The 27540-nt window shown below is 37.1% G+C and overlaps 1 non-coding gene across 1 annotated transcript; it reads left to right on the top strand.

The window, feature by feature from the left end:
* The first annotated feature begins 4623 nt into the window (after positions 1 to 4623).
* LOC107765645 (uncharacterized) lies at positions 4624 to 7994 on the top strand. The gene is made up of 2 exons (XR_012704544.1): positions 4624 to 4716; positions 7398 to 7994. It is a non-coding gene; the product is annotated as an uncharacterized LOC107765645 (transcript).
* The last annotated feature ends 19546 nt before the right edge of the window (positions 7995 to 27540 follow it).

The raw sequence follows: 27540 nt of genomic DNA, 5'->3' as shown, positions 1-27540 counted from the left end.
AATGGTGTGGATAAACACCACATAATGATGGAATGGTGGGATGGTCGTTCGTCGTTATATTTCTTTAGGTTGTTTGACACTACTTTGGTTGTCGTTTTATGTATGAAGTAATTAAGGTGCGTGGGATGTTTTGTGGTACATTGTGATGGAGATAAGGTTGGAAAATGATGCTTACATGTTGTTATTGTCGTGTTCTTGTTGTTGTTGGTATATGGTATTGGAGGAGGGCCTAGTTACAGAGGAGATGCTGCCCAAATTTACGTAAACGAGCTACTAGTTTAAGTTGCGGACTTAGCCTTTACTCACTACTGATTTTGAATCTTCTTATGATGTGGTAGATTGGGTTGAGTTGTTTGAAGAATTTCTTGGAAGGTATTAAGGACTCAACGGAGTTAAGGTATGTTAAGGTTATCCCTCCTTTCCTTTTGGCATGATCTGTACGATTCAAACGAAACGAGCAAATACGCAACTTTCATAAATGACTCTTTTCATAGAAATACTAGGGATATCTATATTGTTGATTTCCTATGTGTATTATTATTCTATTATCTGTTCATGGGTCTCAGAAAAAGTACGCAAGTTGATAAAGTTTATTTCATGATATTAATCAAAGGCATAGTGATCTTATGACATTTTGAGAAATCTTATTAACGTACTTCTTATGCATTTTATTCATGTATACATGTATATTTATCCATGACCAGATGATGTTATATACGCGTATATTATATGTATATGGGATATGAAAAAGGTTATGGCGTTATATACGCACCACCACCTGATCAGCTGGTATACATTGATGATTTTGCTCACAGTGGCTGAGATGAGATGGTGGGATGCCCTCAGAGGCTTGATGATGTTATGTACGCATATACCTATACATGGTATGGAATTTATATGCACATGCATGACATTATAAATTTTCATGATTCACAGAGCTATTCAGAATTACAGGTTGAGTTCTTTACTCCATGTTTCTTTCAAGTCTTTTATATACTATTGTCATGCCTTACATATTCGGTACTTTATTTGTACTGACGTCTCTTTTGCCTGGGGATACTACGTTTCATGCCCGCAGGTCCCGATAGACAGGTTGAGAGTTCTCCTAGTAGGCTATCAGCTTAGCAGAAGGTGTTTGTGCACTCCACTTGCTCCGGAGTTGCATATTTGGTCAGTATTATTTGAATATGTATTGATTGGTATGGCGGGGCTCTGTCCCAACCTTTATGATATTTATGTACTCTTAGAGACTTGTAGACATATGTCATATATACGGATACTGGTATGGCCTTGTCGGACTATGTTTTGAGTATATTAAGTATCATTCCGGCCTTATAGGCCAGTACGTCATATGTATAAGCCGGTATATCAAGTTAGGTCATCCAATATTTAGTATTTTCTCATGTTTTATTCTACTTATCTCACGACAGCCTCTCCGACTCATTTACCTATGATAGTATGATACGAAAGATACGTTACGTTGGTACTCGATTGAGTACTGTACCGGGTGCCCGTCGCAGCCCATCAGTTTGGGTCGTGACATCTAGAGAGAGAGGCTCTCGGCCATGTGCATTCCATAAACTCCAAGGTGAGTTTTTATCCATGTTTTGTGATAATTAATATTGAGAAACACTAGTATTAACATTGCAACATCCTTGGGTTTGTTAGATTTCATCAAATCCACCAAGAACACCAAAAGAGGGATTTTTCTAGGGTTTATTTCTAAAGGTAATTCTCAATAATTTAAACCTATTTATGGGGGTATAAATGAGTGTTTTAATATTACTTATGAGTTGTAGAAGTAGTTTAAAGAGTGGAATAGATGAACCCTAACTTTGACATTGAAAAGCTTGTTGGTTGGGAAAATGAATAGTATTGGGTTTATTCGAACAACGTCGTTTTGAGTTTCTAATGGAACGACTAATTTTCATAACACATTTAATGGATGTATTGGAGTTTACATTCAAGGATTGACCTTCAAATGGTGAAGTAAGGATTTCTGTGAAAGTTGTGAAGTTGGAACTAAGTGTTAGGCACTTAGTTGGTTAAATTGATATTGTTGTGACGCGTTAATGATTTATGTGAACTCATAAATGTAGATATCGATTTGTGATGGCATTTGGGCATTTTAAACAAATTGGAGCATCGTAGTAATAGTTGAAGCTTGGACTTGAGGTAAGTTGATTAATACTTACTCTTCTTGAGGGATTTTCTCTAAAATCATATTTGAGTTATTAAGTGAGTTTGTTTGTAAATGTACATCCATGCTTGTGGGGACAAGAGGGAAAGGATGATACCATGTATTTTGAGTTGTGTTTCATAAAGAAAGTTTTGTTGTTTTACAATTGAAAATTTTTGTTTCTAAAGGTTTGATGTCAAATGATGCTTGAGAAAAATATTATAATGTTTTATTCAAACTTAAGCATTGGAAGGAATATAAAATATTTGAGGGCTAAAGATGTATTTTTATGAAGAGTATTTCTTTTGAAACTTGATTAATGGATAACACTCTTGTATCTTTAAAGGATGGATGTTAAATTGCTAAAGGCTTTAACACGACGAAGATCATATATTTGATTATTTTTATTCAAAATGGTTTAGTTGGCCATGAGCAATGATTTGATAAAAATAGATCCTTTGAGGCTAATATGCTATGAATCTATTTTTTGAAATATCAAATGTTTTGGGAGTTACTAGTGGAGATCACCGAGATTGGTTCGAATGTTGAGTTCGTTACCATGGAACTACACGTGCCGGTGTAGGGGCACATTCCAAGGCTAAGCCGAGGTTTGTGGGATAAAGTCCCCCATTGAGAGGGCAAATGATCATTACTTAAGGTAATGATGTTAAGTCGAATCATACTGCACTGCGGAAAGCCGCCCAGACAAGTAGGGTCAAATACTTGTTGCTAGGTCGATCACCTAGTAGTTGTTTATTATGTCGGTATCGGTATAGTACTCCCATTGAAAAGGTAAAATATTATTTTATTATGTTTAGTTCTAAGGAGCCGAAAGTGACTTCAATTATTTAATGAAGTTGAAATGGGTTTTCATGATTTTTATTAGGATCATGGGTTGATATAAATGTTTTAAAAGTTTGTATCATAATTTATATTTTTCTAGTCTTTTCATTTAGCATGATAAAGAGCATGAATTGATATAATTGTTATCATTCTATATCAAATAGTGGTTGCATTATTTTTGTAAAGCCTTGTCCCAGGAACTTGAGTTAGAGAGAGTCTATGACACTTATTGAGTACCGCCGTGGTGTACTCAGCCCTCAGGGGCCCCTCTCTAGGGTCCCGCTTACTTATATATTTCAGGAAGAGGTGTGGTACGTGATGAGTAAATGAGGCTAGGATGACTCTCTTTCCGAGGTGTATGGTGAGGCACCACTTATATTTCGTGGTAGTTGTCATGTTGATTCTTTATTCTCCGTTGGTCAAGATTATCCCAAATGTTTATTTTGTTCTCATGTCTTAGAGATTCCATAGACTATAAGTACTCTTTTGGGGTTGTAATTGATGGTCATTCATATATCATAAAATAAAAGAGACATTGTTATCCTTATGTATTTTCAATTATTGAAAATAACGTATTTAAAGATTATACTCCATGTATGGTTTTAATCATTTAAAATGATTGTGTTTTCAAAAAGGCTTCCGTATGTATTTACTTTGCATATAGATGTACATTCTGGTACTGTTAGTTCGCCCGGGTCGGATAGTGTGTCGGGTGCCGGTCACGTGATTTTGGGTCGTGACAAATAATCACTTTTAAGCCTATTATTTAAAATATATTCATAATTTACAATGTATTTAAAGATTAGTCATGCCCAAACTTCAGGACTAAGTATCCTAACTATTTGTATCCTTAACTTTTGAGCTACTAATTTGGAATTCAAGACTTAGTATCCTAAATTTTTGAGTTGTTAATTTAAAATTCAGGACTAAGTATCCCGAAATTGCTAATTTAAAAATTGGGTGACAAAATTCTAATTTCTGGATACAATATTCAAACTTTAGGACACGTTGTCTTGAAGTTTGAACCTTGAGGTTTAAATTTCAGGACGCTGTGTCTTGAAGTTTGAACGAATTGGCTAATATTTAAATACACTATAAACTATGATTATGTATTAAACAACATGCTTAAAAGTGACTGCATGGTGTCATTTCCACTTTCCTATCCCAATAAAGCCCATAGGCTAGTAATGTTAAGTAAGTAGAGGAATTAACCTAAATAGTCGTCCACTTAACTTTTTAAATTAAAATAACCAACGAAAAAGGTTAAAAAATAGGCATAAGAATTCACTCAAATAGCCGCCTACCAAACTGCTTAAACTAAAGATAGTTGTTGAATGTATAATATATGTATAATTTATGTATTATATGTGTATAATTATGTATCATCAATGTATAAACTATGTATATGGATAGAAAAAATAAACAATGAATATGACGGGCTATTCGTGTAAAAATCCCTAAAAAATAAGCAATAAATCTGATTGGCTATCTATGTACAGATCCGGTAACCCAAATCATATAATGGATTGGGCAACTCAAGTGGGCCAGCCCACCGCCTCTCGCCCATTATATATATATATACACGGGCCTCAATATTTTTCGGGTCATCTTCGATACTCAGCTGGGCTATTTTTCACTCTCTGCAGATAAAACCCTGTGGCTTTCGGTTCCAGAAGCTTCATTCCTCGAATCAGGTTCGCTTTACATCTTTCCATGTTGTTATTTGTTAGCTAATTTAATTATGTTTTGTTTGATTTTCCGTTTGTTTTGTGTTTGAATTCAACGAATTAATTAAAATCATAATAAAAAAGTTAGTTTTTGGTTTAGGTATTAGTAATTGAGTTCATAGAATTAAACCAATTTACTTTTGTTGCAGCAGCAGATTTAAGTAAACTATGGATTAATGTTAACCTCAATTAGAAATAGTAAAAGCATTTAACTTTTATATAGCACCTTTGCTAGGAAAGTAAATTTAAGCTTTGCTGAGTTATCCAGAGTAATAATTACTGTGTATGCTAGATGTTGAACTCTGAGTGTTTCTTGATAACTGACAATAGGCTTAGTCATGTGCTAGGGGAAGGACGAAATAAACTTATTAAGGTTTGCTTTTTTGTTCCGTTAACGATGGTGTTTGGGCTAGCTTGCTTGTATCTGTACTATCGCACTGGGTACTTGTTACCTTCCACTAGCATAGCTATCCGGAAACTATACTCATTAAAGATTTGACATATGAGAAGAAATCACTTAGCGTCTTTCTGTCTTTGTTAGGATTTGAATCCACTTTATTGATCAATTTATCATGGTCCAATGATTGTATACATTTAATAGTAATCGAGATCGGCTTAGACAATATATATGCGAAGGTCTCTTTTTTTTAAAATTTTTTTATGACCGAGAAATCCGTCTGGGACCGATCCTTTGGACCAACCGCAGCCTTCGAAACTCGGTGGATAATGGGCCCGCCCCTCTACCCTTCTCTACTTAAATACCAGGCTTTGCTTTGCATGGTGTGGGGGCTTGAACCTGTGACCTAAGACACAAATCCACCACCCTTTGCCACTTGAGCTAGGCCCTGGGGGCAAATGTCTCTTTTATATCCTGTCAAGAATTGAATTGGGGGAGGGGCTGCTTCTATGGGTGTTCAATGTTGAGAAGATTAACCAGTAAGACTATGGAATAAGTGTCTGGACTTTTTTGTCCTATTGATGTGAAGGTGAAGATTTCATCAGAGAAAGAAAAGTGATTCTCTATATGAGAATCCAACTATATGAAATTATTTGAAGTGTAGGTTCAAAACTCAAAAGAACTTGGACGTCCTGTTTCTCTGTGCCTCTGTGGTATTCTCCTAATCATTAGAATTAGATAAAGACTTCATGAGTAGAATCCAAATGGTGAGTTAAAGATTGATTACTTTGTGGAACCAAATTAATATAGGTTCATGAAAAGTAGGATAAGGCCTGGCAAGCCTTGAACCTGCTGATGATGTTATAAAAGAATCCAAAGATTGGGATTATAATTAATGTTTGTAAAACTTGTGCCTTAACTAACCACGAAGAATGACTAGTAACAATCAACTGTATAACCATAACAATTTCTGGCAGGATTGATGTGGATGCCAATGTTATTTTTTGTGGAGAGGATTAAATTAGAGGTGCATAGAAGCTGTTTTCTGCCTGCAAAATGCATGATGTCACTAGCAACTGCATAACTTAAATGCAGGATATTTCTCTTGTGAAAATTTCTGAGAGCGCTTTCTTGTTGATAAGCAGTCCAGAATTTGAGAATCAAATAGCTGATCTAACATTCCCTTGTTGTTACAATCTATCTTCCCCGGGTTCCTTGGCCCCCCCCCCCCCCCCACACACACACACACAAAAAAAAGAAAAAGAAAAAATCATTTATGGAACTCACAAGTTTTACAGTTGTCTATAATGTTTGACGAACCCTTATCAGGTGAGAAGAATAGAAGCCAAAGGAGAGGGGCAGTGTTAGAGCTAGTTCTATCTTCATCTAGGCATTGTCAAAACTGATGGAAATAAAGTTGTTTTGGACAATCCTACCACTGATGCTTTTTTCTTCATTTTCCTTTTTATCTGTATCTTGGAATCCAGGCAGATCTAGCAAAAGATGGAAAAAATGGAAGTTAAAATTTTGTATAGGTGATACAAACTAGAAGACTAGTGCTTGTTATAGTAGTCTTAGGGGATGTTTGGTTTGAGGTATAGCAGAATATAATCACAGTACAAAACTCTGTATTTGTTATCCTCTGTTTAGTTAACCCTTTACATCGGGTATAAATAATACCTGTGTAACTAAGAGACTATACTAACCTTGTCCATCGAGTAATCATCCGTAACATTCTTTCATTTCAACTCTGCTAGGTTGCAGAAATGACTTCGGCAAAGGCTTTAAAAGATGTCTGTTCCGAGTGGACTGGCTGCGTCGGAGTCTGTTACATGGCAAATTTGGCTTCTTTTTTGTTGTTACTTGATATGAAGATTCTTGTAACTTTTCGAACAGAGGTTCAGAGTTGGGGCCGCTAGAGTATATTAGAGAACTTCGAGTGTTAGATAATCCTTAATTACGGAGTTTTGAAGTATTATGGACCCAAACAGAGAGCATTATGATATTAAGAATTCATCAGCCAACTAGCTTGGGATCGAGACATAGTTGTTCCTTCTCATCTGTAGGCCTTATAAATGTTACAGGAGATAATGTTTGTCTTTCTACTTATATTGGTTATTGCTTCTACGTCTTGTTTTAGTTATACTATGCTTTCTGCCACACTAATATGTAATCATATAGATTGAAGTACATTCTTTTGCTTTGTGTCTGCTGTCTGCTAATGACTGTTGCCTCGTTTTTACTTTTGCAGGTTAAGACCTCACCGCAAGAAGTATGGCCAAGCATCACCCTGATTTGATCATGTGCAGGAAGCAGCCAGGAATAGCTATTGGGCGACTTTGTGAGAAATGTGATGGAAAATGTGTGATTTGTGATTCCTATGTGCGTCCTTGCACACTTGTCCGAGTTTGTGATGAATGTAACTATGGATCATTTCAGGGCCGTTGTGTCATCTGCGGAGGTGTGGGCATTTCTGATGCATATTATTGCAAAGAATGTACTCAGCAGGAGAAAGATAGGGATGGTTGTCCCAAGATTGTCAATCTGGGTAGTGCTAAAACAGATCTGTTCTATGAACGGAAAAAATATGGTTTCAAGAAGAGATGAGGATTTGGATTCTATCCTTGTTTCTACGTACTGGTGTAGTTCACTACAATGAGTTTCTTACTAGTATGAAGGTTTCAAAATTAGGCATTCAAGTATAGGCCATGCAACTTTTTCCTATATTTGCTTGGATCTTAGCCATATTACATACTGGTATCACAAGTTTAACCTATTGTAACTTTGTATCGTGTTATGGATATCCAACAAAATGCCTCTCTCTATTGGGTGTGAAGGTTGAACTTCATTTTATGGTTCCTGATAGTTTAACTTCCTATTCTATCATGGTTCTTGTTCTTTAATTGAAGCAAGTTATTTAACTAAAGTTGATGCGATTGATAATAGAAAGCTACACAAGGAAGAGCTTATGCACATGAGCTAAACAGGGAATCAGATGACATACATTTCTGTGTATCAGTGCACCTTGTGTTGCGGCCATTGTGTTAGTTCAACACCCAAAAAACTCAATTCGAAGAAATCCAGATTTGATGTATGACTTTACAAAAAGTTCATCTTAAGGCTTATTAGAAGGAGCAAAAAACATTACTAGGCAAAATTTTAGGAAAATTTCCACTGATGTAGCAGCATTAGGTATTTTACACCCAAGACAACTAAAATCCTTTAAACCCTATACCTTAAATCACACATTCAAAGAATTTTAGTACACTGGTTCTCCTCAATTAATATGATTGACATCCTTAGAGTCCGACAATTGCATTATTCGTAACGGCCATAATCCTTTGTATTCTATATATTCCATATCCATATATTATATAAAAAGATGAAAAGCAACTAATAGGAAGCAAACAACTGAAAATATCTAGTTTATTTCTTCTGCCATGGATCAACCAATTCTCACACAATCTCACACAATCTATTCCTAATTTCTCGCATGAATATGACTTCCACCAAACGTAATTTTTGGTATATTACATATTTAATTAGCAACATTTAATATTATAAAAGGTATAATAATGAAATAATTTCATTTTATATTTATGGAATAATTATAGTATATTGCATATTTATTTATATAAATGATATAAGATCATACATTGTCACGACCCAAACCTATGGGCCGCAACGGGCACCCGGTACCTTACTCAACCGAGTACCAACATACGTATCTTTCTTATCGTACTATCATTGGCAAATGGGCCAAACGGGCCGTCATGGGCTAACCAGAATAAACATAAGGGAATCTATATATAATTATAAAGGAGGGGTTTTGAAATGTGACGTGGCATATGTCATTGCACAGGAATTACATTTATCTAATTTCTCAAATTTTTAGGCTTTTATTTCTATTTTAGGGTTCAATTATCCGAAAAGGTACCTCTAATCAAAAGAGAAACAATTGTTACTGGATAGTCCAATAGTCACCAACAAAAGCCACAAGCGTTATTTGATAGTCCAAAATTCTCCAGCAAAAGTCTTTACTTACACTTATTCCATTTCGCTTCTTCTTCCCCATCCATGAATTCCCCATCTGTTCCTTCCTTTGTGTTCCATCTTCTTCTTTCTCCCAATCCCCTGAGGTGTATCTCTCCTCTCTGTCTTTGAAATTTTATTGTCTTTTGTTCTCTTTCATGTTTTGATTGGTATCTCATGTATTTCTATATCAAAAATTCTCTAATTCCTACTTGATTTTAGGCTAATTGTATCAATTGACTGCGCATCTTTACGTTGCCCACTTCGGGAGACGACTTAATTAACCTAAAATGGGCAATTAATCATTTTCAACTCATCTTCAATGGACTATACATAAATTCCATTCTTATATGGTTTTATGCATATCCCTTAAATTTGTGGGAACTAAATATTTATTGATTACTTGTAACTTTTGATTTTTTTTTTTTTTAAAAAATATTCACTTTTGGGATTTTGTTACCAAGTACAGGTTATGCATTGCATTTTCTGTTAGTTGGTAATCAGAGTTTTTTTTTTGGATCACTTCTCTATCTTCATCCTGGAATGCAACTTACAAAGCTTGATATACGAGCAATTCAAATCTAGAGACACCCTTTACACTCTACAATTTTTTTTGAGAGAACAACCAAGTACAAGATTGATGTGGATCTCCGTGTTTGCAATGACTATGACTCATTAGTATGAGTTCTCTTAATTGAATGTTCCAATCAAATTTGTTATGAATGTGTAGTGAGGTCAAGATGATATTTTTGTCTTTTCAGACTAAGATACGAACTATTGAATACTGACAACAAGAATGCATTAGAATTTTCATCTACATCAACCAAAAAAAAAAAAGAAAAAAAAAAAGAAACTTGGAGGTTTCTCTTTGTTAACTGTTTCTCTCGAGTTTGTTATTGTTGGATTTCTGGTAATCTTAATGGACTTTGCTTTGTAGATACACTTAAAATTAGTGGAAGGCTCTTAAGATACAATTTTATGAGAGTTTGAAAATGAGGAGCAATAGACATTAACATTGTTCCAATTTTTAGTGATGGAGATGGTCCTGGACAACTTTCAACCCAGGTTTGCACCTATTATAAAAAACAAGTTCCATGTCTATCCGATAGTTAGGCTAAAATCAGTGGTAGAGATATGTTTGTTGATTAATTATGCATGATTCTAATGATTCAGTTTAGTGGTCAGACATGTTGGCAACTTAAAACTTAATTAATTGGTTAATGTGAATTTCTTCGTCTCTTTATTTTCCATGTACTATTTATAAAACTATGAGTTGTTAAAGAAATCAATTGGCCTCAACCTTTCGGAGTTAATCTTTTTTGCTTCCCAGGAATTGATTAACGTATACTCCAAGGCATTCAAGGTCACTAATGGACTACAAAATGCTGAATTTTTCATGAAAGTAAACTTTCAAATTGAGAAGTATGCTGCCTATGAGAGTATAAATTTCAGTGATTTCTATTCCAAATGTTAACTAAAATTTAATAAGTTTTCTTGAGTTTAATACTGAAAGCATATAAATTTGGGAGCGCTGTGGTACACTGTTCTTGTGCATAGTATGAATGTGTCTTGAATGAAGCATATTTTTAAAATTTAAGATCATGTGAAGATGGAGTCTTTATTATCTGTTGAATCATTGACTTGGATGTATTGTTGGCTCCATGAAAAATTGTAGCAGGAGCATATACAAGTATCTGATACTATGAAACTTTAATATCTTTGAAGTTTTGTCTTTCACTTGAATGTTTAAAGATCTCATGAATTATTCTGTTTGTAAGATAAAAGGGTATATCTATATAACTTTAATTTTAACAGGTTAAATGTTGTTACTTGCTTGATAGATACTTGTATGGGTTTATTAAGACGGAGAAGCATTTTATTTAGATGAAGCTATAGGTTATTCGACGTTTTGGCTTTCACTTGCAAGTGTTTAAAGATCTGATCAAGTTTTCTCTTTGTATTATAGAAGAGTATATTTATATAACTTCAATCTTGATGAGTTAAATATAGTTAATTACTCGGTAGATGCTTGTATTGGTATCGTTAAGATAGAGGAGCGTTTTATTTAGCTTGAAGCTATAGGTCCTTTATTTGAAGTTTTGTATTTCACTTGAAGTATAAAGATCACATTTTAAACAATATCGAAGGTAAAAGTGTATTTAAAAAAATTATATATGCAATGGTATGTTACGTGTTGTAAAAGGTCATTTACCAGTTTAGTGAAGATAAATTTCTTTTAATAAAAGTTGGCAAAAATATTTTAATATCTTCTCGCGCGAAGCGTGCGAGGTATAATCACTAGTACTCAATATAAGACGACCCAATCTGATATAAAATTTATACATGTGACATACTGGCCTATAAGACCAAAACGATTACTCCTATTCTAAACATAGGTCAACAAGGCCATACAATCTTTCATATACATGACATCTGTCTACAAGCCTCTAAGAATACATAATTTTTATAAAGGTCGGGACAAAGCCCCGCCATACCAAACAATACACATCTAAATCATACTGACCAAACAAACAACTCCGGAGCAAATGGAGTGCACCAACATCTTCCGCTGAGCTGATCGCCTACTTGGAGGACTCTCGACATGTCTATCGAGACCTGCGGGCATGAAACGCAGCGTCCCCAGGCAAAAGGGACGTCAGTATAGATAATGTACCGAGTTAAGAAATGAAAATCAGTAAATAATAGACACGAGAAACATGGAGTAAAAGACTCGACATGTACGTCTGCATAGCTCTGTGAATCATTTTATTTTTATAATATCATGCATATGCGTATAAATATCATACCATGCATAGGTATATGCGTTCATAACATCATCAAGCCTCTGAGGGCAAAATCATCAACGTATACCAGCTGATCAGGTGGTGGTGCATATATAACGTCATAATATGACGCCGTAACCTTTTTCCATATACCATATACATATAATATAGATATATACGCGTATATAACGTCATCTGGTCATGGGTCAATGTACATGTATAAATGAATGCAATACATGGGAAGTACGTCAATAAAATCTCTCGGAATGTCATAAGACCATTATGCATTTGAGTAATATCATGAAATAAACTTTATCAACTTACGTATTTTCTGAGATCCATGAACAATTGATAGAATAATAATACATATAGGGAATTAAGAATATTGACACCCCTAGTATTTCTATGAAAGAGTCATTTATGAAAGTTGCGTATTTACTCGTTTTATTTGTATCATTTGGATCATGCCAAAAAGAAAGAAGGGATAGCCTTAACATACATGGACCGATTCTCTTGACAATTCCTCTAACACACTTCTTTGCGACGAACACGTAACAACAGATCGAATTAGGAAAAAATTCATATGATATTTTTGAAAAAGATTGTACCGTACTTCCTTAGAATCGCTATATCACGCTGCTGCATTTCATTCGAATTGTTGAGCACTCATCTGATACTTAGCAAGATATGCCTCAAACCTTAATGAAGTAAAGAGTTTTCTTTTAAAAATTGAGAGCTCCATCCGTATAAGCATCCCAATAATGTGATTTTTGAGATGCCTTTTGTATTAGTGGGTGTGGCCCCCACTTATGGCTTAGTCTTGCCCAAAGACTTCTTAAATGTGTCACCTAATCTTGATAAATCAAGAATCATGGACATATAGTTAGGGTTAGTCATTCGGTACTCGGTTCGGTATTTAAGAATTTCGGTATTCGGTTTATCAATTGTGTATACCAAATTCCGTACCAAAATATTTCCGTACGGTTCAGTATTTCTTATTTTGTTCGGTACGGTTTCGATTTAAACCAAATTTTCAGTGTCTTCCCTACTCCATTAACTAATGTAATCCATGTTATTTGAGATTCCACCAAAGATCAATCTCATATAGAATCAAAAATTTTGTTTGTTTCTTAATTAAAAAAAATGATACATAAATTGGTGTATCCGCAGAAAAAAAGCTTTCGATGACTTGATATCCCAAACAAAAGGTCAAAAAGCTTCACCTGAGGCACAAAAAGTGTGATCTTGGTAGAATTGCATATTAGGTTTTTAGACAAGAGTATTTCGATGAAGGCACCGTCTGTGGGGACATACGACGTAATACGTAGCACAACCTGAACTCAGCAGGTTCTTATCAAGGCTAAATGTGTTGAGATTGTTTTAATAGACACAAAGTTAAATGAGGCTGGTAATCCGTAATAGTATAGTTCAGTCAGCTTGATAACGAAAAAACTTTAATTTGCGATTCTTTTTATACAAAAATTGAAATAAAGTAAGAATCTTTTGCAAAGGTCATGATATATAAAACACGTTTATAGAATATTATTGAAAGTTTAGAAAATTCAGAACAAGAGTAGTTTCTATGCATCTATTTTGTAAATAAAGCTATGTTCTCTCTACATATTTTATATTCTTAATATTTAATTAAATTCCAATATTTTAAAATTCTAAGAGTAGAGATGCTATATTTAAGAATATTATGTTGTTACATCCGAATTATGCTTATTCAGTCACAAATTATTTACATTAACACCAGTACACCATGTATACCAAATATCCTATTGCATGATAGCGCCCAACACTACAGCTAGACAAGCCAACTAATAAATCAAACGTACATTGGTTAAACTTTTATTCCAAGAAAATAATAAAATACCAACATCTATCAATGTGTGTGCCAAGACCCGGTGTCACAAGTGCACGAGCATCTAATAGATTATACAAAACTCTGAATACTGTCTGAAATGAAATAGACAGAATGTAAATATAAGAAGAGCTACTGGTAGCTGAAGAATGGCTCGGAAAGGCAGCTCACCACTATGCCTCGAGATGACGTGGATATGTGATGATAGGTCCTCCACTAGTACCTGTCTCAGATCCTGCACAAAAAGTGCAGCAAATGTAGTATGAGTACGCAAACAACGTGTACCCAGTAAGTATCAAGCCTAATCTCGAAGTGTTAGAGACGAGATGGTCAACTTTGATACTCACTATGGGTCAATAATAATAATTGAAATACGACTAGAATATTTAAATCAGCATGGTTCCCAGAATATAACAATAATTTATTTAACCAGCAGAAATAATTAAATTACTTCAAATGCAAGTATATATATATATATATATATATATATATATATATATATATATATATATATATATATATATATATATATATATATATATATATATATATATATATATATATATATATATATATATATATATATATATATCCGTATATATATAAATCCTTCAATTTCAATAAAATTCCAATATATCAAATAGCTTTACAAGCTGCAATTCAATTTCAATGAATTTTCAATTTATCAAATAGCTTTACAAGTGGCAATAAACCGTCAAAGTATCGTGTAATTATTATTATTATTATTAAGCACGATTTCTGCCGAGGTCATTCGGCCCGATCCAGAATATTGTGTACACTACCGATTTTGGCCTCGATTTTGGGCCAGAATTTCCAGCAGAAAGGAAAAAGAATTGCAGCATTTGTTTTAAGTCTAATTTTTGATCCGTTAACCATCCGAAACTCACCCGAGGCCCTCGGAACCTCAACCAAATATACCAACAAGTCCTAAAACATCATACGAACTTATTTAAAACCTCAAATCACATAAAATGACGCTAAAACCACGAATTATGCTCCCATTCAAGCTCAATGAAACTTAAATTTTTTAACTCCTATATTCGATGTCGAAACCTATCAAATCAATTCCGATTGACCTCAAATTTCACACACAAGTCATAAATGACACAACAGAGCTAGAAAAAATTTCGGAACTGGATTCCGACTCCGGTATCAAAAAGTCAACTCATCGGTCAAACTTCCAAACTTAAATTCTTATTTTTAGCCATTTCAAGCCTAATTTAACTACGGACTTTCAAATAAAATTCCGAACACGCTCCTAAGTCTAGTATCACCATACGGAGCTGTTGGAATTATCAAAATTCTATTCAGGGGTCACTTTCACATAATTAGACATCCGGTCACTATTCGAACTTAAACATTTTAATTTTTCTTCAAAATTCCATATCTCGGACTAGGGACCTCGGAATTTGATTCCGGGTATACGCCCAAGTCCCAAATCACGATACGGACCTATCGGAACTATTAAAACACTGATCCGAGTCCATTTGCTCAAAATATTGACCAAAGTCAACTCAATTGAGTTTTAAAGCTCTAATCCATATTTTAATCCATTTTTCACATAAACACTTTCCATAAAATTTTACGGATTATGCACGCAAGTCGAGGAATGATAAATAGTACTTTTCGAAGTCTTAGAACATATAATTAATTATTAAATTTAAAGATAAAATTTTGGGTCATCACATTCTCCACCTCTTAAACAAACGTTCGTCCTCGAACGAGTTTAGAATTATACCTGAAGTGCTGAATAAGTCTGGATATCTGCTCCGCATGTTTTCCTCGGCCTCCCAAGTCACTTCCTCGACTGGTTGGCCCCTTCACTGGACTTTTACTGCGGAAACCCTCTTGGACCTCAACTGGCAAACCTGTTTATCAACAATGGCAATTGGCTCCTCTTCATAACCCAAGCTATTATCTAGCTGAACTGTGCTGAAGTCTAACACATGTGATAGGTCGGCATGATACTTCCAGAGCATAGATACATGAAAAATCGGATGAACTCCCGATAGACTGGGTGGCAATGCAAGCTCATAAGCAACCTCCCCAACTTGTCTCAACACCTCAAATGGGCCTATAAACCTTGGGCTCAATTTCCCCTTTTTCCCAAATCTCATGATTCCCTTCATCAGCGAAACCTTCAAATGAACTCTTTCGCCTACCAAAAATGATAAATCACGTTCTTTCTGATCCGCGTAACTCTTCTGCCTGGACTGTGCTGTACGAAGTCGCTCCTGAATCAACTTTACCTTTTCCAAGGCATCCTTTACCAAATCAGTACCATATATCGTAGCCTCACCGGGCTCAAACCATCCTATATGTGAACGACATCGACGGCCATATAAGGCCTCAAATGGAGCCATCTCGATGCTGGATTGGTAACTGTTATTATAAGCAAACTCGGCCAAAGGCAGGAAACGATCCCACTGACCTCCAAAGTCAATCACACATGCCCTGAGCATATCCTCCAAAATATGAACTGTCCGCTCTGACTGTCCGTCGGTCTGCGGATGAAAGGCTGTGCTGAGCTCTACACGGGTCCCTAATTCACTCTGTACTGCTCTCCAGAAATGTGAAGTAAACTGAGGGCCTCTATCTGATATGATGAAAATTGGCACACCGTGCAACCGAACTATCTCCTGAATATAAATCTGGGCCAACCTCTCTGAAGTATACGTAGTCACAACAGGAACAAAATGTGTCAACTTGGTCAACGTGTCAACAATGACCCAAACTGCATCAAACTTCCTCAAGGTCCGCGGCAACCCAACTACAAAATCCATAGTAATTCGTTCCCATTTCCACTCTAGTATGGTCATCTGCTGAAGTAGGCCACCTGGCCTCTGGTGCTCATATTTAACTTGCTGGCAATTTAGACACCGAGCTACATACTCAACTATGTCCTTCTTCATTCGTCGCCACCGATAATACTGCCTCAAGTCACGATACATCTTCGTAGCACCTAGATGAATAGAATATCGAGAACTGTGTGCCTCCTCCAGGATCTTTTTCCTCAGTTTATCCATATTAGGAACACACAGACGATCCTAGAGTCGTAGAACACCATATGCACCAATAGTGACTTCCTTGGCACCACCTCGTAGTACCATTTTACGAAGAACCATCAGGTGTGGATCATCATACTGGCGAGCCTTGATCTGCTCAAATAGTGAAGATTGTGCCACAACACATGCAAGAACTCGGCTGGGCTCTGAAATGTCCAGCCTCATAAGTCTATTAGCCAAGGACTAAATATCTGAGGCTAATGGCCTTTCCTCTACTGAAATGAAAGCCAAACTACCCATACTCTCTACCTTTCTGCTCAAGGCATCTGCAACCACATTTGCTTTGCCCGGATGATACAGGATAGTAATATCATAATCTTTTAGTAAATCCAGCCATCTGCGCTGCCTCAAATTTAGGTCTCTCTGCTTGAACAGATGCTGCAAACTGCGATGATCAGTGTAAGCTTCACAAGCACCCCATAAAGATAATGCCTCCACATCTTAAGAGCGTGAACAATCGCAGCTAACTCCAAATCATGTACCGGATAATTCTTTTCGTGGGGCTTCAACTAACGTGAAGCATATGCAATAACTTGTCCTTCCTGCATCAATACACAACCCAAGCCAACGCGTGAAGCGTCGCAATACACTGTATACATCTCCGAACCGGAAGGCAACACTAACACTGGTGCTGTAGTCAATGATGTCTTGAGCTTCTGAAAGCTCACCTCACAATCATTGGACCATCGGAATGGAGCACCCTTCTGGGTTAATTTGGTCAAAGGTGCTGCAATAGATGAAAAACCTTCCACGAACCGACGATAATAACCTGCCAAACCTAGAAAACTCCTGATCTCCGTCGCCGAAGTGGGACGATGCCAATTCTGAACTGCCTCAATCTTTTTGGGATCAACTTTAATACCTTCGCTCGATACAATATGTCCCAAAAATGCTACAGACTCAAGCCAGAACTCACATTTAGAGAACTTAGCATATAACTTTTGTTCTCGAAATGTCTGAAGCACTACTCTTATATGTTGCTCATGCTCCTCCTTACTACGTGAGTAGATCAAAATGTCATCAATGAAGACAATGATAAATGAATCAATATATGGCCTGAATACCCTGTTCATCAGATCCATAAACGCTGCCGGGATATTATTTAAACCGAAAGACATTACCAGAAACTCATAATGACCATATCTAGTACAGAAAGCAGTTTTCGGAACATCCGAATCTCGAATCTTCAACTGATGATACCCCGGCCTCAAATCGATCTTAGAGAACACCCTAGCACCATGCAACTGATCAAATAAGTCATCAATATGCGGTAACGGGTACTTGTTTTTAATAGTGACTTTGTTTAATTAGCGATAATCAATACACATTCGCATCGTGCCATCTTTCTTCTTCATAAATAATACCGGTGCACCCCAAGGCGATATACTCGGTCTAACAAACCCTTTGGCTAGTAATTCTTCAAGCTGTTCTTTCAACTCTTTCAATTCTTTCGGAGCCATACGATACAGTGGGATAGACATAGGCTGAGTATCTGGAGCCAAGTCAATACAGAAATCAATATCACGATCAGGTGTCATACCTGGAAGATCTGAAGGAAATACATCGGAGAACTCCTAAACTACATGTACTGAATCAATAACCGGAGTCTTTGCAGTAGTATCCCGAACATAGGCTAGATAAGCCAAACAACCCTACTCAACCATGTGTTAAGCTTTTATAAAAGAAATAACTCGATTAAACGAACTAACAAGCGAACCCTTCCACTCCAGCTTAGGTAATGTTGGAATAGCCAAGGTAACAGTCTTGGCATGACAATCTAGAATAGCATGATATGGAGACAACCAGTCCATGCCCAGAATAATTTCAAAATCGGTCATCTCAAGAAATAGGAGTTCTGCTCTAGTTTCGTAACTACAGAATGTAATAATACAGGACCGGTAGATCCGGTTCACAACAACAGAATTGCCCACATGAGTGGACACATAAACAAGAGTACTCAAGGACTCACGAGAAACACCCAGGAATGGAGCAAATAGAGATGACACATATGAATACATAGATCCTGGATCAAATAATACTAAGGCATCTTTGCCACAAACAGAAATAATACCTGTTATCACGACATCTGAGGCCTCTGCATTTGGTCTAGCCGGAAAAGCATAGAACCGAGCTGGAGCGCCAACTGGCTGGCCTCCGCCTGGCTGACCTCCACCCTTAGGACGACCCCTACCCACCTGTCCTCCACCTCTTGGTGGTCGGACTACTGGTGGAGTAACTGGTCCGGTAAGAATAAACTACTGACCCTGCTGTACTGGTCTACCCCGAAGCCTGGGGCAAAACTTTTGCATGTGACTGGGATCCCCGCACTCGTAATAACTCTTTGGTGCGATGTGTTGCTGACTAAGTGTCTAGCCCTGGGGACCTAAATACCCATGGGAAGAACCCTGAATACCCGGTGGGCGATAAGAGCTCTCTGGTATAGTACTTAAATAAGGTCGTACTGGAGCACCCCGAGGAGGCGGTGGTGCCGGATATGGGGGCCTGCTGGACTGCCCTCTCACGAACTGACCTCTGCCCCCAGACGGAGCACCTCTGAACTTTCCAGAATACCTGAACCGCTTATCTCTCATACCCTGCTCTCGGCTCCGCTGACGTACACCCTCAATCCTGCGGGCTATCTCCACGACTTGCTCATAAGAAGTACCCATCTCAACCTCTCGAGCCATAGTGGCCTGAATGCCAGTATGTAAACTCGCAACAAACCTCCGCACTCTCTCTGCCTCAGTAGGGAGTATCATAAGTGCATGGCGAGATAACTCAGAAAACCTCGCCTCATAATCGGTTACTGACATCTGACCCTGCTGGAGATGTTCAAACTGAAACCTCAACTCTTCCCTCTGGGAGGGTGGAATATACCTGTCCAGGAAGATACGAGTGAACCTGTGCCAAGTTATGGGAGGAGAATCTGCTGGTCTGCCAAGAACATAAGACTGCCACCATCTACGGGCTCTGCCCTCTAGCTGAAAAGTAGGAAAATCTACCCCATGAGACTCCAATGTCCTCATGTTGTGCAGTCTGTCCCTGCAACGATCAATGAAGTCCTGTGGATCCTCATGTCGCTCACCCCCAAAGACAGGAGGATGTATTCTAGTCCATCGGTCCAATAATTTCTGAGGATCGGCGGCTACAGTTAGCCTGGGCTCAGGTGTAGCTGTTGTCACTGGCTGGGCTACACCCACAGGTAGTGCACCCTAGGTCTGATATACAGCAGCTGCCTGTCCATGGGCCTGTGCGGTAGGGGTATGTGCTCCCCCACCCGCCTGAGATGTGGCTGGGTCTGCCGGAAATAAACCGGCCTGAGTCATATTGTCCATGAACCGCAGCATACGACCCATGACATCCTGAAATCCTAGTGCAGAGGTGAAATCCACCGGAGCTGGCTCTGCCACAGGCACCTCACCCTGTTTCTCAATAATGGGATTTTCTGCTGGACCCACTGGCAGCATAACTGGAACAGTCCTGGGACATCATCGCCCTCTACCACGGGCTGGAGCCCTCCCCCGGCCTCTAGCAACTAGGGGAGTAGCTCTTCCCTGGTCTGGAACCTCATTAGAGCGTGTTCTCACCATCTGTGAGAGAATAAGAGAAGGATATTTAGTATTACATTAATTGCATGATGGAATATGGAGAAAGGTAGTTTCCTAACACCCTATAGCCTCTCGAAGATAAGTACAGACATCTCCGTACCGATCCGCAAGACTCTATTAGGCCTGCTCATAACTTGTGAGACCTAAGTGAACCTAGTGCTCTGATACCATATTGTCACGACCCAATTTCACCTGTAGGTCGTGATGGCACCCAACACTACAGCTAGACAAGCCAACTAATAAATCAAACATACATTGGTTAAACTTTTATTCCAAGAAAATAATAAAAAACCAACTTTTACCAATGTGTGTGCCAAGACCCGGTGTCACAAGTGCACGAGCATCTAATAGATTATACAAAACTCTGAATATTGTCTGAAATGAAATAGACAGAATGTAAATATAAGAAGAGGTACTGGTAGCTGCAGAACGGCTCGAAAAGGCAGCTCACCACTATGCCTTGTGATGACGTGGGTATGTGATGATAGGTCCTCCACTAGTACCTCTCTCAGATCCTGCACAAAAAGTACAGCAAGTGTAGTATGAGTACGTAAACAACGTGTACCCAGTAAGTATCAAGCCTAATCTCGAAGTGGTAGAGACGAAATGACCGACTTTGACACTCACTATGGGTCAATAATAATAATTGAAATAAGACTAGAATATTTAAATCAGCATGATTCCCAGAATATAACAATAATTTATTTAACCAGCAAAAATAATTAAATTCCTTCAAAATGCAACAATTCTCCGTATATATATAGCTTTACAAGCTATATATATATCAAATAGCTTTACAAGCTGCAATTCAATTTCAATGAATTTCCAATATATTAAATAACTTTAATAATTCTCCGTATATATATAAATCCTTCAATTTCAATAAAATTCCAATATATCAAATAGCTTTACAAGCTGCAATTCAATTTCAATGAATTTTCAATTTATCAAATAGCTTTACAAGCTGCAATAAACCGTCAAAGTATCGTGTAATTATTATTATTATTATTAAGCACGATTTTACCGAGGTCGTTCGGCCCGATCCAGAATATTGTGTACATTGCCGAGGGACGTGCGGCACGATCTATAGATGCATCTATCCTGCCGAGGCGTTCGACCCGATCCACAAGAAAAAAGGACATTTTCTTATGTACTCCCGGAAGAAGAGTATATTTATTATAAAATAAATTCGGGAGAATGAGCAATTTGTTTTAACAATGAATTAATTTAAACAGAAAATCAAGTATATGAGATTTCCTTTCTTTAATATTTTTATCTAACAATTCACAATATATATATATATATATATTAATTAAACAAAGAATTCAATTTACACAATTTATTCATGCTTTGAGTCCTAAACTATCCGGACTTTAGCATTAATAGTAACTACGCACGGACTCTCATCACCTCGTGCGTACGTAGTCCCCACAATTAGCAACAATTATCTAATTTTAATCACTTATGAGGTAATTTTCCCCTCACAAGATTAGACAAGAGACTTACCTCGTCTTGCTCCAATTTAATCCACTATAAGGCCTTTTCCACGATTATCCAACTCTGCCTGGCTCGAATCTAGCCAAAATAATTTGATACAATCAATAAATATTATAGGAATCAATTCTATAAGAAAATACTACATTTTAAAGAAAAGATCCCGAAATTAATTAAAAATTCGCCGGCGGGGCCCACATCTCGGAATCCGGCGAAAGTTATGAAATCCGATAACCCATTCAATTACGAGTGCAACCATACCAGTTTCACTCAAATCCGACTCCGAATCGATACCGAAATCTCAAAATTTTGTTTCTATGAGATTTCTAAACTTTTTCAAATCTCAATCTCAAAACACTAATTAAATTGTGAAAATAATGATATATTTATGTTTATAGACCAAATCCAAGTTAGAATCACTTACCCCAATGTCTTTTCCTTGAAAATCTATCAAAAATCGCCTCTACTCAAGCTCCAATTTGTTAAAAATGGCGAATGGGATGAATGCCCTCTTTTATAATTCTGCCCAGGCAGCCCTCGATTCACGGCCTCGATTGGCGGCCTCGATTGGCAGCCTCGATTCACAGCCTCGATTCACATCCTCGATTCACATCCCCAATTCACATCCTCGATTCACAGCCTCGATTCACAGCCTCGATTCACAGCCTCGATTCAAAGCCTCGATTCACAACCTCGATTCACATCCTCGATTCATAGCCTCGATTCACAACCTCGATTCTTGGGAGCTCGATTTTTGTGCCTCGATTTTGGGCCAGAATTTCCAACAGAAAGGAAAAATAATTGCAGCAGTTGTTTTAAGTCCAATTTTTGATCTGTTAACCATCCGAAACTCACCCGAGGCCCTCGGGACCTCAACAAAATATACCAACAAGTCCTAAAACATCATACGAACTTATTTGAAACCTCAAATCACATAAAACGATGCTAAAATCACGAATTATGCTCCCATTCAAGCTCAATGAAACTTAAAATTTCCAACTCCTATATTCGATGTCGAAACCTATCAAATCAACTCTGATTGACCTCAAATTTTACACACAAGTCATAAATGACATAACGGAGCTAGAAAAATTTTCGGAACTGGATTCCGACTCTGGTATCAAAAAGTCAACTCATCGGTCAAACTTCCAAACTTAAATTCTTGTTTTTAGCCATTTCAAGCCTAATTTAACTACAGACTTCCAAATAAAATTCCGAACACGCTCCTAAGTCCAATATCACCATACGGAGCTGTTGGAATCATTAAAATTCTATTTCGAGGTCGTTTTCACATAATTAGACATCCGGTCACTATTCGAACTTAAAAATTTTAATATTTCTTCGAAATTCCATATCTCGGGCTAGGGACCTCGGAATTTGATTCCGGGCATACGCCCAAGTCCCAAATCATGATACGGACCTACCGGAACTATCAAAATACTGATCCGAGTCCGTTTGCTCAAAATGTTGACCAAAGTCAACTCAATTGAGTTTTAAAGCTCTAATCCACATTTTAATCCATTTTCACATAAAAACTTTCCATAAAATTTTACAGATTATGCACGCAAGTCGAGGAATGATAAATAGTACTTTTCGAGGTCTTAGAACACATAATTAATTATTAAATTTAAAGATGACATTTTGGGTCATCACAAATACACCATATATACCAAATATCCTATTGCATGATAGTCAAAAATATAATTATTTAACACCTTAGTATTGAATAAGATGCGAGTACACAATTTACTCTCTCTATTTCTATATTTTTAGAATAGAACGGGGAAAAGGTTTTACTAATAAGGTAAAATCAAGTTTTGCTATAAGACTAGGCATCACTTTGGGACATTTCACAAAGAAAAAATAACCATTTTGGATATACCAATGCAGATTTCATTTTAGTAATATAGGCAAGTGTTTTAAGCAATCATTCGGATTTTATCTAAACGGACTGTTAATAAACTAAAACTGATTGAAAATATCAGGGCTCCCCATGGATTAACCCAGCCCATATTGGGTGATAAACAAGTTACCTGACAACAGTAAAAGTTGTGATCTACGACGTTTCCAACTATGCAACAACAAAAATAAAGTTGGGTTTGGACTAAACTATTTCGGTATTTCGGTATACCAAAACATCAAAAATCCAATACCGTATACCGTATCGAACTACCAAAATACCGAAATTCTTAGTACCGAAATAAACCGAAATACCAAAAAAAACGATACCGAAATACCAAATTAATTCGGTTCGATTCGGAATTTGGTTTTTCGGATTTTATGCCCACCCCTACATATAGTCCCTTGCTGCCACGTTGGGCCTTATTCATTCCCAACAATTAACCACCAATCATCTTAATTAATTGCTAATCTCCCATTAAAATCAATAATTACCCGATTACCCACATAATTAGAAATTATCTCAAATTACTTAAAATACTACTCACTTTTAACACACTTTGCACACCTTTCTATTATGGTCATGTGGTACCTTGTATGACACTAGTCCATAAATATGGGGTATTGTAGCTTGGACCGTATTTTATCTGAAAATGTCAAACTTCGATGAAAATTCATTTTCTTTGATTTGCTTACCCTCTCACCTTCACGAATTTACTCATCACTTGTTTGAAATAGCATAATGCTTATAATATCCAAATAATCTCATTCCCGAACTTACGTCGATTAGCTTACGACGAAACTTTAACGTACGAAAATGCGGGATGTGACATCTCATTTCTGAGCTTATATCAATTTACTTATGGCGTACTTCCACGTATGAAAACATGAGGTGTAACATCATTTCCTTCTTTGGAACATTCGCCCTCGAATGTCGACTGATGCACTTATTATTTTCATAACCTATGTCTTATGAATACTTTAGTACTCTCCTTGCCATATAAGCAACTGTTCTGTGAATAATCCCAAAGGCCAGGGCATTCCCCCTTTTAGACCTCTTTCTCATACCACGACTTGTTGTTGGACTGTTGCTACCTTCTATCATGCAGCATGTACGACTTTTTCCTTGTATGTGCACCTATGCAACTCTTCTCTCCTTTTTTCTCTAGTTTTTAGCCAATCTCTAGGCCTCACTTTGTAAGCATATACAGAGCTTGGTAAGATGTCTCTCTGGGCATCTATAGGTATACAGAAGTTCTTCGCTCGGTACTTTGTTGAACTTACAGATATTGCTATATCTTATTTCATAGACCCGGTTATCCATTCGTATGACTTTACTGCATCTAGATAGGTCATACTATACCATAACTCTTACTTCGATTTATCGTCACTGAGGTCTGCCACCAACTTCAGGTTACTCTCGTTGCTTATGCTATATATATAAATCTAAGTCCTTTAATGCTTCTTCATTACTGTTCATCTTAAGACTGGTGGCTTAATCTCATCTCATACTTTGTAACTTTTATCCATCAATTGTTGATTCACCTGAATGTTGATCTACAATCTACTACTGATAACTTGAAACCTCTTACGTAATACATTGCCACTAGGGCTTACGTTGCATCGAGGAACATTTGAAGTGACTTTCCTGATCCACTTGGAGGCGATACCATACATTCATAACCATATTTCATAGCATCCCAATGTGATTCACTTTACGTGGGTATTTTAATCTTGTACAATTCATGAAATCATTACTCAATCGAAGGCCCAATTGGCATCCTTTATCTATCACAATTGCACCCTTATTCTACTACCAGGGCAGCATTCCATTTCTTCTAAATGCTACTAGTCTTAGACTCCTTTGAGTTCATTCAGGCTATGCTGAGCTCTCTATAACTTAGAGAAACCATCAGCTCTCTTGTTTTCATGGGCTTAATCCCGAGGACTTATCCATTCTCGTCACTTTCTCACACATCTTTTCTTATCCTTACTTCTGTCTTCCTAAAACCTTGTCGCTCCACCATACTTTAGCTTGCAACCTACATATCTATTTATATTATTCGCAACCTTTCTTCAACTTGCTTGCATCATAGATTTTCTTATGTCATCCTGGAACATCAAGTGAGACACCACATCGTCTCTAACTTTTCTTTACTCTCTTAATTAGGCTTCTCGATATCTAGAAACTATAGGCTGGAGGATATGCCACTGACGACGCTGCTATCATTCCTGGATACTGAATCCTAGCGCTTCTAGCCTTATATCTGATGTATAGATTATTCATAACCTTCTGCACCTGAGTATCTCGTACATTTACCTTAAAATCTCGCATCATATCTTCTATCTCTTTCATGACCTCCCTTCCACATAGGTATAATTCACATCCAGAACTTGAAGCTCTTATTATAACACTTGCACCTTTGGTGCATACACAATCCGGTGGGAGCTTCATATTGAATTCTTATGAGGCTGGTACTCTTCTAACTGGTTTTATCGTAAAGCCGTTATAGAATATGGCTACTGCACTATCTCTCTTGTACCTCTGATATTTAAGAGTGATCCTGCAATGTTCTCAATCACGAGGACTATAATTTTCTGGGTCCAATAATCAGACTCCTGATTTACTTGGTTGATGTAACTCTTTAGTTTCCTCTTCCTTCTGATCAGCCTTTATGTAGGCTTAAGCTATCTTCCGATTTATGGCTCTTGGTGTTAGTTATTACTTTAGCCTTCATGGACGCTATGAAATATCCATGATACTATCTCCTAACAATTCAATCCTTTGTCTATGATCTGGGCTCAATTTTTTCTTTTAACTTATACCGGAATCTTCTACGACTATATGATTGTCAATATATATGCTGTCTGGATAATACTCCAAACTCTTAAGTGCATTCATAGCGTAACTAACTCTGGATCATTGATCAAATAGTTCCTTTCGTTCCATCTCAGTTTTCCTTAGACGTAGGTAATTACTTTTCCTAGTCTTTCTGCCCCTTGTTGTGTGCATACTTAGCTTATCTTAGTTCCCACGCATGCCATAATTTTTGTACAACTCATATGGTCTCGAATATTACTTTTGATTTTTTACTCCTCATTCATTAGCCACGGTAGGTGCCACTTTCTTTTGGAGTGCATACCATTTTGTAGGAAAAATGTTTTTACATGACCATTTCTCCTTCAAGTTACCATGTTTAGGTTGAAGCCTTCTTCCTTATTTCCACAGCTAGTCTTTCATGGTAGTACTTAGGGAGGACCCTTTGACTCTTGTAAAGCTGCGAGCTTATTATGTTGTATAACCGATAGAATTTTTGATGTCCTTCCTCGCCTATAATTGTTCGTAGTTACTTACCTCCATGCCCTTGCGCTTGTAGGGTTGCTTCTAAACTGATATTTTGAATATCTTCCCAGTGGGACTCTCTTTTATTTCCGTAACACTCATACGGTACCTTTAACTATCCCAACTCCTATCTGAATATTTCTCAAGGATCATGATATCCTATATGCGAGTGAATTCCCCATGCTGGGGTTCACTACGTTTATCTTGCACGATATGCTAATTTGTCTATATCCTTTTTTCTAGCCATAACTAGGCTCTTCCTGAATCAACTACTAACTACTCGTT

Source organism: Nicotiana tabacum, chromosome 21, assembly GCF_000715075.1.
Source record: "Nicotiana tabacum cultivar K326 chromosome 21, ASM71507v2, whole genome shotgun sequence".
In the NCBI taxonomy this organism is placed as follows: Eukaryota; Viridiplantae; Streptophyta; class Magnoliopsida; order Solanales; family Solanaceae; genus Nicotiana; species Nicotiana tabacum.
Note: the sequence above shows the minus strand (reverse complement) of the source record. Positions and strands in the feature narration are given on the sequence as shown.